Below are 12527 nucleotides of genomic sequence, written 5' to 3'. Positions count from 1 at the left end.
TGACTGTATTATCTGTGCAGGATATGACTTAAAGGTGATTTTTTTTTCTCCTGATGTGATCTGTAAAAATGATACCTCTTTCAAATACTTCCTCAAGACTCAACTCTGCCCTAAGGCCTACAAAATTTTAGCTGTTAATCATGTTGAGGGAAGTGATGGGCTGTAACAGTAATTGCCTTCCTTTTTTTTCTTTTTTCTTTTTTTTCCTAATTAAACCCTCCATTACTCTCTCTCTAACTTGAAGTGTAAAAAAAAAATCCCAATAACATATAATTAAGTTATATCAGTTCTTCCTTTTCTTTATTTACTTCAATACTGTAGTTGTATTTTTAACCTATCCATCTACCACATCTTTTAAGACTAAGCCTGATGGACCAAGGTTTGCTTTTTCCTTACTACTTGGTATGGCCAGCACAACCGTTCCCTAAACCTGAAAGAGGCTGTTGAATACTGCTGTCAAATAAAGGCAACATCTTTTCAGTAGCTCATTGCTGTGAATTAGGCTAAAAAATACTCTTTTTTTTTTTTTTTCTTTTGATGTTATGATAGCGGAAAAGAGGGAAGGGAAGGGAAAGAGCCTATCAGTTTTATTTCAGGCTAAAATACATGTCTAGTCATACTTGGGCTGGTTTTATCTGTTTAATCTGAATCATTTGACAAGACAAATTGTTTGGCTGATCTGCACAAGGGTTTGTAGAGGAATGAACTGAACTGCTGTCTGAGAATGGGATTAATTTCACCGAGAAATTCCAATATATATGTAAATTTTAACATACTCATTTCCACCATGTAAATGGAAACATGTACATAGAAACACGCAGTCTCCAATCTTCTGACAGCAACTTGTGGCTATCCTTCAAACTGTCCACAAATTTTTGACACTAACTTCCAGACCCATATATATCAGATGTAGTTTTGACCTAATATGGGAAGATATTCATGCAGCAATGCAAGAATCAGTAAAACGCTATCATGTTCAGTACATTCCTTCCTTCAGGCGTAGGTAGAGAGTACAAGAACACCACAACCAGCATGTTCCAACCACACCTACACATAGAGAAAATGAAAAAAAACTCAAACAACAACAACAAAAACCCATACCCTCCCTCTCCCCCACTTAGAACCCAATAAATTCTGAAATGTGATTATGCTCTCTAGTTAAGCAGGGGGCCCAGCAGGAGAAGAAGTAGTGAAACAACACCCTACACCCACTCCTGGGTTGCTGCTGAATTCATGAATATTGCAGAAACATTTTAGCTTGATGAAAAGGAGAGTGAAAAGATCAAATAAAAGCACTGAGTAGGAAAAATAGTTCTCTAAGCCATTCACAGTGGGAGGATAAAAAGACAGAGAAAGTGAAGACAGGTCCTTTTAGACTAGGGAAAGTTTGAGAATGGAATGACATGATTTTGCTCTGTCATTATTAAAATTAATTGTTTCAAAATAGCACATTTATACAGCTGTTTTTTGAGTCAGGCATGTAAAAAATTGGGCAAGCTATTCTTTAAATTACCTATTTCTGAACATTAAATCAATCCTATTTATTGTTCTTTATGTGGCAGGTGTAAGTGAGTGGATCTAAGAGTCAGGAGTGCCACCATCAGGACGACTGGCCAAATGGAAGCAATTTTTGTGAAGGTTGGTTACTCCCTGCTTTCCCAGCTTCAAGGCTTCCCTGTGAAAATGCTCTCCAAAATTCTCTTATCTAATCACACCTGAGCACTTAGACGAAGTTGATTGTTTAGGTATTTACAGGAGATGAAGATTTCTCTGAAACCTCACACTCTATTATTCTCCCAGTGTCCCAGTGTGGTAGCACATGTTTGTTTTTCGTTTGTTCGGTTTGGTTTATTTTTTAGGTTTCACATTTTTATGCTAGTACCCTGTGCTGTTTTGTTTTCTGTGTTGTCTTCCAACTCTTTCATGCAATGGCAACTAAACCACCAATCCTGGCTTCCCCTCTCTCCCTTTTTGTTTAGTCTTTGGAGAGCAGTTTCTTTGGCTTCATTTATCAATAATCAAGAGAATATTAATTCTTCCTTCATTTATCAATAATCAAGAGAATATTAGTTCTTCCTTCATTTAGTCTTGATGGAGATCAGAGATGAGCATTTTGAGAGCCACTTTGGCCTCAGAATTAACAATATAGTGCAAGATCTCAAAGATCATGGCAGTCTTGTTCTTCATATTTCATTCATGCTGCAACTTCTTGAACTCATAGGCATACAAACATGTTCATGTTCTTTCAGGGAACAAAAAATAGTCATCAAATAAGAGGTTTTCATTAAAAAGTTCATTAAAAGTGAAGCATACTGCAACAAGCTGAGTAACAAACTAAATCTTGCCTTGAGCAACAAGCAGAATTTATTTACTTTTTGTCCCTTTATCTTCTGACTCTCTCATGTCAGGCTGTGATGGATGAAGTGAAAAGTGTTTCTAAACCAAAATCTGAATTCTCAGCGAATTGCTGACAGCTGGTGTCATTCCAAATTAGAAATAGGCTATTAGTAGTGATCAGTTTATTCCATGAATTCAGTCTTTTTGATTGCTTGCAAATTATTTGTGGATTGGTTTTGATTTTTCATGTACATTTGTTTGCAACTGATTTTTGTTTGAGATATCTTGGTGTGGAGAAATGTTAATCATCTGGGAAATTTGTTTATCTTTCTATGTGTGCTTTGTAGTATTTTTTTACGTAATTCATCTTACTACTCTCATTTTAAGTAAAAGAGGTTCTTTTCTACTTAGCATTTATTCACTAACATATTTTTTGAGAATTTGTTTTGTGAAAAAATTAGATTATGACAGATATCTGCAATATGAACCATTCAACAAGTCCTTTTGAATAAATATACTAAGCTCTGCCTCTGTGAGAACATTCCTGCAAATGAAACCTGTCTATCACTTTATGACTGGGCAGTCTAAAAAGGTCATTGATCACAGCAAGCACCACAGCAAAAGCGCATTTTCTTTGCAAGAACATATAAAAATAACATTATGCTTCATTTGTGTAAATCTAATTCAATGATCTCTTTTGCTTTATCTGTTTCCTTCAGATTTGTCAGCTCGCTAGACACTACCTGACAGAATGAGCAAAAGAGATAAATTAAAGGATATGTAAAAAACAAAATGGTACACCTGCTTCTTGTTTATATCTTTCCTTCCTGATATGAAGTAGACTGTGTCTTTCTGCCTCCCCCCTCTTTTTTTTTTTCAACAGATAGAGATCATTTAAAGAAGCACACAAACAGAAAAAAATCTTCACTTATATATTTTTACAACTTGCTTATTATTCACTCCCTGTCTCCTCTTGGCTCTTTCTCTAAGGAACAGGATTCCCTCACATTTTATTTTCTAAATCTCATGTTTCTCATTTATGACCAAAAAATATCAGAAGGAAAGAAACACTGAACCAAATGGTGTTGTTCTATGCAGTTTAGATTATTATATACACACAAAGAATTTTGCTGTAGGGCCAGGAAAATGAACTTGATCATCTGGAAAATTTTGGCAGGTAGGAGGGACTTCCCTCTGCTTTCTGCCTGTTGCTTGAATCAATTATTTTCCCTGCTTATTGTAGGACCTTTTGTCCAACAGGGTCTTTAAAATGGATATACACTAGCTTTACTTCATATTTCTCACAGTACAGAATTCACATTCATTGATCCTGACTATGTTTGTTAGGAAAAATAGTTCCAGAATGTTTCCTCTCCAACCTTTATTTTTAGTAGATTATAAAGTTCAGGAATACTTTTGCTCTCTCTCTTTTTCCCTTCAGTTAGATCTAGAAGCTGCTCTCTCTATCTGGCTCACCAGTGGTAAAAGATGTCAGGAATCTCAGGAGACTTTTGTCTCATAGGAAGAGACAGATCTGTATCAAAAGTGAATTCTATTTAAAACGGACTTTAGTTTGTGGAGATCTCATAAGCACATCTCTAATCAAAATGGAGTAATTGCTGCACCAAAGCAGCATTCATACAGAATATCCATTTCAATGCAGCTGAGTTTGAGAGGGAAGATTAAAATGATTTCAGGAAAGGATATGCATGATTCAACACTGAGTAAAGGAATAATCTTTAGAGAACACAGAAAAGTGGCTTTTCCCAGAAGTATAATTTCTGCTACGTGCAAAAAGTATTAACATGAGAAAAGAGAATTGTGATAAGGTTCCATAATAGTGAAGCTACATTTGTTCCAATGCTCTTTGTGTGACGTCAGTATTTATTATCTTACTTGTTTGTATTCTATGTCAATACACATGCATCATTCTGGGGCTTCCGTGAATCACATTGCTCCTTCCATTTTTGGGGTGCCACAATGCTAGCTGGACTTGTGCTGCCTCCATTCAAGGCTGACAAATTCAGTTATGATAGTCACCCTCCTTTTTCAGCATATAAGCAAAATGTCTTTGCTAATTAAAAATTATCTGTCTTTCTTCAGTTACTTACAACACTGACGTAGTTTTCATCCCTGTGAAAAATGCACCACTTACAACCCCCCACTGATAAATAGTACTGTTATTTTCATTTTACAAATGCAGAATTGCAATAGACAGACAAAATCACTTCTCCAAGGTTATGAAGTGAGTCTATAGCAAAGCATGGAATTATCTGAGATTTCAAAGCTTCAGGCTAGCTCTATAACTATTAGACCAAACATTTGTCTTCTTTTCAAGAATATACTGTATCCTAAATAGAGAAGTGACACATATCCTTAGAGGAAAAAAAATTAATCCTAAAGCACACATTTCAAATCTGTATATAACATTATGCCTGCCACACAATTTTTCCCAGTACATTTCTGAAGCTTTATGAGTATCAAATATCAGGCAAGCTTAGATGCAGGTGCTAGTTTTTTGTTTTGTTTTTTTTTTTTTTTTTACTCCCAAATGAAAAACAAACACAGCAAGTCTTCTGCAAAGTAGAGAATTACCTGAATTTTCAAAGCTTTAGGCTAGCATTACAGCTATTGGACTAAATATTCATCTCCTATTCAAAGGCCTTCAGCATCCTGAATAGAGAAGTGATAATAAGCTGCTGCAAATTTGAAAGAAAGTAGGACTGTTGTTTGGTTACTTCACTGCACAGTAACTAGAAACATTAAAGCATGAATTTTTCATATATTTTGAACGGTGGTTGATGGGAGTTCGAAGTAGGTGCTATTCAGGTAGGAAAATCAAAAATAAGAAGGGAAAAGAATCTCACATAGTATTTATTTTTATTAATTCTCTGTTCTGTTAATCTCTGTTTAAAGAGGAGAAGGCAGCAGAAGTTCAGGTTATTACTGCTACACATAGGTGATAAAGGTTTTTAAACTGTAATACCATTAATACAGTAGCCTTTTTTTAATTTTTTTTTTCTAAACTTTGTAAGTATTTCAGTTTGCCAAAGCAGACTGGTTCTTAAAAATGTGGTTGAAATCTATTGCTGTCAATCTAAAATACAGTGTATAAAAAACTTATTTCCAACAGTTTTATAAATGGAAAGAGAATAGAACAACCAGGAGGCAACATATGCTTTAAAGCAGGGTGGTTACCATTTGCAACAGCCATGTAACACACCCTGTAACAGAACAGTTTTATGTCGTCTTTGATTTAATGAGAGAACTTGGGTCCTTCCTTTTAGCATGAGTGATATTATTGAAATAATGAAAGATCAGTAAGCTGGAAACAAGAAGATGAAGGTGGATAAAATGCACAGTTGTTTTTCAAACTCTAGGATGTCTGTAACATAAGTGGCTGTAATGTAAGTCTGGGCTTGGGCCTTCTCCTTTCTCAGATCTTTGACAGTCACATTTTTAATGTGATAGCCACCTTTGTGCATGAAGGTAAAATGTTTGCTTCACACATTTAGTTCACTATTATATTTATTGATGTTAATGCTTTAGTGAAATTCTTAACATTAAGTTAATGTAGATCTATATAAGAGTGTATCCTCTAAAACACAGAAGTGAAGGATGAGTGAGTAGGGTGGTTTTCCGGGATATTTATACTGACTGTTTCTGGCAAAAAGAATTACAAAGCCACCTTGGTATTCTTAGAAAACAAAAATGTTGACTTAAAAAACCCAGCAATTTGGCAGTAGTATTTGTTGCTAAAGTACCCTATTGATGGCTCTCTAGAGTGGCCCTTGCCACACACTACTCAATGAATACATAATTATTCACATCAGAATAAGATTTGCTTTACTGTTGTCCTGGTTTTGTTAAAACCAAGTTTCTCTTTTAGTGAATTTGCCTGTCAGCTAAAGCTTTCATATTAGCTGCATTTTCCTGGAAAGCCAGATACATGTTTTGGTAAACAAAGCAATGGAATGCAAAGTTATTGATAAGCATGGATGCACTTCTCGTGAGAGGGGCAACAAGAAACAGGTGACGAAGAAACTGACCAATGGAGTATAACATCCCCTTCACATGAATACTTCAGATAAAAGCGGGAGATCACAAGGATCTCGTCCCTTTTCTTTTTCCTTATGGCTGACATTAGGAGAGGACCTTGCGAGTTGTCCCTGCAAACTGAGGCCTAGTGACAGACTGAATCCAGCTCCGGTTGGCTGCGGAGTCCAATCCAGGAGTCCGGGTGCAGGCTCTGCAGTTACTGGGACTTTCAAGATTGGTTTTTGTATATTTTGTATTATTTTCTCTATTCTTATTAGTAACATTAGCAAAACATTCTTAATTTTTCCAACTCTCTTCTCTCTGTCCTTCTTTCCCTCCTGATCACCTGTCCTTAGTGGGAAGAGGATAGAAGGAGGGGCTGAAGGGGGATGTGGGGGGTGAGAGGAGGTTAACAATACATCTGCCAGGGTTTGATTGTCATCCTGCAATCAAAACCTCGACAACTGTCTTCTGCTGAAATTATCTATCAGGGAACTTCCCGAAAGACTATTACATAGGAAGTCAGTCTCCGTGATCAACATAGCCTTGTCTCACTTTATAATATATTAATCAAACTTGATTTTAGAAATGACAGGGAACCCCTCCCGGACAGCCACTGCACTGCAGAGCACTCCTTAGGGATATTGGAAAATGATGTTCAAGTCCCCGCTACATATTCAGTCAGGTGTATTGCTTTGAAATACTATCTTCCATATTGCAGCAAAGTGTTTTTACCACTGCTACTTGAGTACAGTGTTATTTGAGTATTCTTTTTTTGTCTACACGAGAGAAGTGGTATCTAGGAGGAGATGAATGGTTGACACCTTGTGCAGAAGGAGGCAGCCTGATGTCCAGAACTGCTGCCTGTGTTACACAGACTAACCATTGACTAACTGCTCAAGTGCCATGGAAAGCATCATGATGCTTCGTTTTTTCTTTTCTGTCTTAGAGGTTTCTTCCTACAGACCTCTAATTTGCCCTATGTACATGCCACATTTCTTAACACAGAACTGGATAGCAACCAAGAGTGATGCATTAGAATAGTGAGGAATCTTTGGAACTCCTTTCTTACAGAGCTTGCTTTACACGTTTAGTTCACAAGAAGAACAGAATACATGAACAGAATACATGCTTTTTTTTTTTTTTTCCCTCTTCAGTTCCATTCATTTCTAAATAGGTTGAGGCTGCTAAGAGATATGGATAACTATAAATATATAACTATAGAACTATATCCATAAAAACCATCTTAATGCCTTCTTTGCTATCAAACTTCAGGTTGTCACAGATAAATGTTATGGACCTTGAAGTTACAATCACTTGAGTAAACAACAAAAATTCATTTAACTTTGTTTTCTCTCTTGTGGTGTGTTTTTGATAATAAATTAAAAAAAAAAAAGAAAGAAACAAGGCTATTATTCAAGTGTGACTTTGTTTTTCAACTTCAGAAAGCATCCCTAAAGAGTTTCGGAAAGGGGCATCAATATTACAGTCTAAGACTAGCACTTTGCTATCACTTTTCTTTTTAGGTCTACAATGACTTAAAAGCAAAGCATGAGCTTCAAGTTGTAGCAGCCTATCAGAAATATTTGAATGAGGTTTTTCTGATACTCAGTTTTCAGCCACATCACAGTTAGTTAAAGCCTTCATCATTACTTCAGGTGAGATGATTCCTTCAACAAGTTCAATTCCTAAGCCTGTTGTAATGCATTGTGCATCTCCTGAGCCTCTTATTGAAAAAGCTATTTTCACTGAGGTAAAATGGGTTTTGTTAATAGCAAACTTTGCACAACTGCACTCAGATGGGTTATGCTATATATAATTGAAACTATATTCTTCCTTTCAGTTTTCCTCACAGTAACAGAGACATACCTCATCACTGTAATTAAGTCATTACAAACATACATTGATTATTCTGAAACCTGTGGTCTGATTTAAAATCCCAGCATTACTGTGCTTAAAAACATCAGTCTGACATATTACTATTACAGTATTGTACTCCAGCAAGATGGTAAACTATTCAGTATAGTGCTCTCAAGGGAATGGGGGAGGGAAGAGATATAAAACCAAAAACTTGGTACTGTATCCTTTAGTATTGATTTTAGTAAAATGGTTTACTGCATTTTGTAAAGGGCTAAAATATTCCCCTGCTTTGTTTTGCTGTGAGAATCTGACTTCCCTACTACTGAGGTTAAATCTCTAACACTCTTTAAATAGTGTTTGCAATCCTTTTCTAAAAAGTTCTTCCATGGGTTGACAGAAGATGAGAGATGCAAAATGCAGGGATGTGAATAGCTGACAACAAAATTAACAGTGGGTGCAATTTATAATATATATCATAGAACTATATTACTAGGATTTCTGTGTTTCATCTGAAGGTTTTGGCAGACTTTATCTTAACAGAAACTGCATGAGAGAAACTTTTATCTTTCTGATAATCAATGAACAAATCAATTATACTCCTTTTTATTTCCTTAAACCAGCCTTACTGATTTTGCAACATTATTTTCATTTTTCTTGGCAACAAGAGAAATTTATTTACTTTAAAATTCATCCTCTTATGAGAAGGTGGCCCAAAGCCTTAGCGCTAGGCAATGCTGCAGAGACAAAGCTTAAGGGTTAATGTTGTTCTTGCTATTCCTGTTCTATCTATTCAAAGTCTGACCCTCACTTCAGAGTCTTTGACTCATTCTGAAGCAGATGATTAGCTCTTGTATTGTGCTGTATGTATTAGCTCCGTAACTTCACAGTCTTACCCGTCAGTGACTCTTTATGTCTAACCTTATAGTATTTTAAAAACACCAAATCTATCACTCACATTTATTTGCTTTCAGTGTACCATGTAGAAAGGAAAACACGGTGTATTAATTACCAAAGAGCCCTCTGCACTCTCCAGTCACCATTATCTATTAGTAGCTGCTTGTCGATAGCACCCTTGTTTATCTGAACTTCAACAAGCGTTAATTTTTCTCTTTTTCAGATTTGGGAAAACTTCTGTTACATACGAGTGTAAATGTTCTTTAGGAGGATGTACTAGATCACCTGCTGGGAAACTGGTAATGTGTGATTTTGAAAGTGGGTAGATCTCTTGGTACTACTCAATGTCATCCTGTCATCATCCAGGGGAGAAAGAAGGCTGGCTGGTTGCATGGCTTCAGCTCTGTGATATAACTCTTGGCAAGAAGGCACACATCAGTGAGTCGTGTAGCTTTTAGACCTCCACTCACCGTAACAGTAGCTTGACTTGCCTCTTTTCCTCCTCTGTCTTCTGTTGGAACCTGTAATCGGAGGAATTGCTTGGGAACATGAGTTCCTTCTACAATCCTGGCCATTAGAAAGAGTTGACCATTTGATAAGCAGGTTCACATGTGTTAGGATCACAGGAAGGATATGGTCTACTAAAGCAGAAATCTGAGGATGTTCAGTCCCAAGGAGATTTCAGAGAAGGACAGAGGTGTCAGAGGTACAGCAGTCTTGGAAAATTTCAGGGCTAGGAAGCCCGTAACTGTGTGGGGCAATGTGGTCTCCACAGCTTTTTAGGGGGCTGTATCACTCTCTTGATAAAGAAGGTTTTCCTAACATCCAGCCTAAACATTACAAGCTAAAACTTGTGGCCATTGTGTCTCATTTTACCATCTGCAGCTACTAGGAAGCATTTGTCTTCATCCTATGCAGTTTCTATGAGTTAAATATTTGGGGCCAGTCTGTGCTCTCTGCAGACTTTTCATCAGGTTTCTCAGTGGTTTCACCAGCTTCTGATCAAATGTACATATAAATCTTACCACTATGATAATCTAGAGTCAGCAAATTGGAATAACAACATTAAAGGTAATTCATTGAACCACACCTGGTTATAATGCTGGCTTTGGTTTGCAACAAAGGGGAAGCATGGTGCTGGATTCTAAAATGAGTATTTCTAACCATACATTTTACAGGTCAGTAGAGGATGACCGATCTTTTTTATGCCTCTAAACACTCTTGTTATTATAACTTTTAATATACAATTCTATGGTGTGTGGTTAAAAAAAAAGAAACAAAAAAAGAAAAAAAAAAAGAAGCTAAATTCATTGCTTACCAGGTAGTTCCACAGAAGTAGTATAATTATATGATTTTAAAGCTGTGCATTATTGTGCCTAAATGCTAGGACAAAGATTGCTTAAAATGTTCTTTATAAAGAAATAGGGTTATTTTCTGTCTTTAGCTGAAGGACAGGCAAAGACACACAAACACCAAAAAATTTTAGTTTAATGTAACAAACAGTTAAGTGTGACCTTAATTCCAATAATATATTTAATTCATAGCAATATCTAAAGGACACTTGAATTTACCCCTTTGATCTGGAGTACTACTTTTTTTTTTTTCAGTACTTGATGACTATTTAAAAGTGTGATTCTAGTATTAACTTTCAATTTCTGACCTTTTAACTTATAGATCTCGCTATTTAGCATTCACTTGACATCTACAGTAATAAAATTAGAAATATAATGCTAACTTAAAAGTTGGTCAGTATTGGTCAATTCTACTCCATAGAGCTGCTTTTGTGAATTAGGATATACCATCTTTAACCAGATCATTTACAATTTTGGTACTATTCCACAGAACTGAAGACAGTGACATCTTTGTAGACACCAATAAAAAGAGCAGGAACAAGAGTCATCAGAGAACTGAACATCTAGCTTAAAAGAACTGGGATTGGTAAGATTTTAAGAATAATATTGACAATGTTCTTACATTAGAATGAATATTGAGAGAAGTTAATTTAATACAGTGGAATTACATCCATACAACTGAACACTACATCTTATCTCCAGACTTTCTGGAACTCTGGAACCTCATTCAGACAAACCTGGCTATTGCTTTCATCTTTGAAGGTAAATCAATTGAATACCACATAAATAACTCGAAGTTCTTACGGGAAGAAATAATAAACTTGTTCTTTAGCATGGATAGGGAAGTTCTACTTCAATTTTTGTAGAAGTGCAGTTAAAATTTGTAAAAATTTTGTAAAAAAAAATATTTCATCTAAATAAGCCACTACCACCATCTCCATATATGACCAAGCAAGCTGTTGGCCAGTGTTTTGCATCCTCCTGAGCAGTTGCAAAATATCCCGGTGGTGATGTACGTTTTAAGTCTGCTAAAGGCGTGTAGTTTCTGAAACTTATTGAAATTCTTTAGGTTAAACGGTGCTATATAAATCTAGTACACTTTAAAATATTTTTCTCTGTCAATGAATGCACACATATTGTCAGACATCAAGCAGAGATTGCACTGGGAATTTTGCAATACTGATGGAATATTGTCACTAGCATCATAGTGGTTACTGAATAATACACATATTAGGGAAGACAACTGAAACCAGAGGTGACCGCAAAGTGAAATTCCCATTGGTTCACTGCAACTCTTTCTGGGAACAGGAGAGATCCCATTATTTTGATCTGCACTGTCACTTGTAATACGAGTATACCCTTTAGTGAACCTTTCTAAAGCTGTTTATACTTACGGATTAAGATTCACAGTCTGCTTTCCTTTGCAGCCCATTTAGGGAGTATCTGCTGCATGTGCAAGTCTTTATGCTTTTTATTGAGCTATGCATTTCCATTTCTTTTTTTCTTAGCTGAACTAATCATGTGTCGACAGAAGCTACTATTGCAGTAGAAGAAACAGCCATGCTCTTTGTAAAGTTCAGCCATGGAAGTATGAAGAGGAAAGGAAAGATAAAAAAGGTTTTGCAAAGTATTTTCTAAACATTTCTTTACTTTATGAAAACTTCTGACTTCTTGAAAACTAAATAAATGTCAATACATTAATTCCTATCTTTGTGAAGAAAAATGCTAAACTTCACTCAACAAATCTGTCTTATTTTTCTTCTTTCCCCCATGAAAACAAAATACAATATCTATTCACCTTAAACAAGATGTGTCTATTCTCTTAGAAAGGTGCCTAAGGAAATCTCCAGTTCTTAATCTAGTTTTTCCTTTGTTTTTTCCATGGCAGATAGGCACCTTCAAAAATTATGAGAAAGTGTTTTAAACTCATATTTCAAAAGAGAAATGTTCAGTCGCTGTGGGGATGTGTGCAGGTAGCTGCAAGATTCTGCTTCCTGAAAGCCCTTCCACATTGCTGGCAAACTTTCCAATATTGTTATTTTTAGC

At 36.0% G+C, this 12527-nt stretch overlaps 1 long non-coding RNA gene across 1 annotated transcript; it reads left to right on the top strand.

The window, feature by feature from the left end:
* The first annotated feature begins 1572 nt into the window (after positions 1–1572).
* On the top strand, positions 1573–12240 carry LOC139827934 (uncharacterized). The gene is made up of 4 exons (XR_011739074.1): positions 1573–1638; positions 9353–9567; positions 10972–11067; positions 11990–12240. It is a non-coding gene; the product is annotated as an uncharacterized lncRNA (long non-coding RNA).
* Positions 12241–12527: the final 287 nt, after the last annotated feature.

This window comes from Patagioenas fasciata, chromosome 4 (genome assembly GCF_037038585.1).
Source record: "Patagioenas fasciata isolate bPatFas1 chromosome 4, bPatFas1.hap1, whole genome shotgun sequence".
NCBI lineage: Eukaryota > Metazoa > Chordata > Aves > Columbiformes > Columbidae > Patagioenas > Patagioenas fasciata.
Note: the sequence above shows the minus strand (reverse complement) of the source record. Positions and strands in the feature narration are given on the sequence as shown.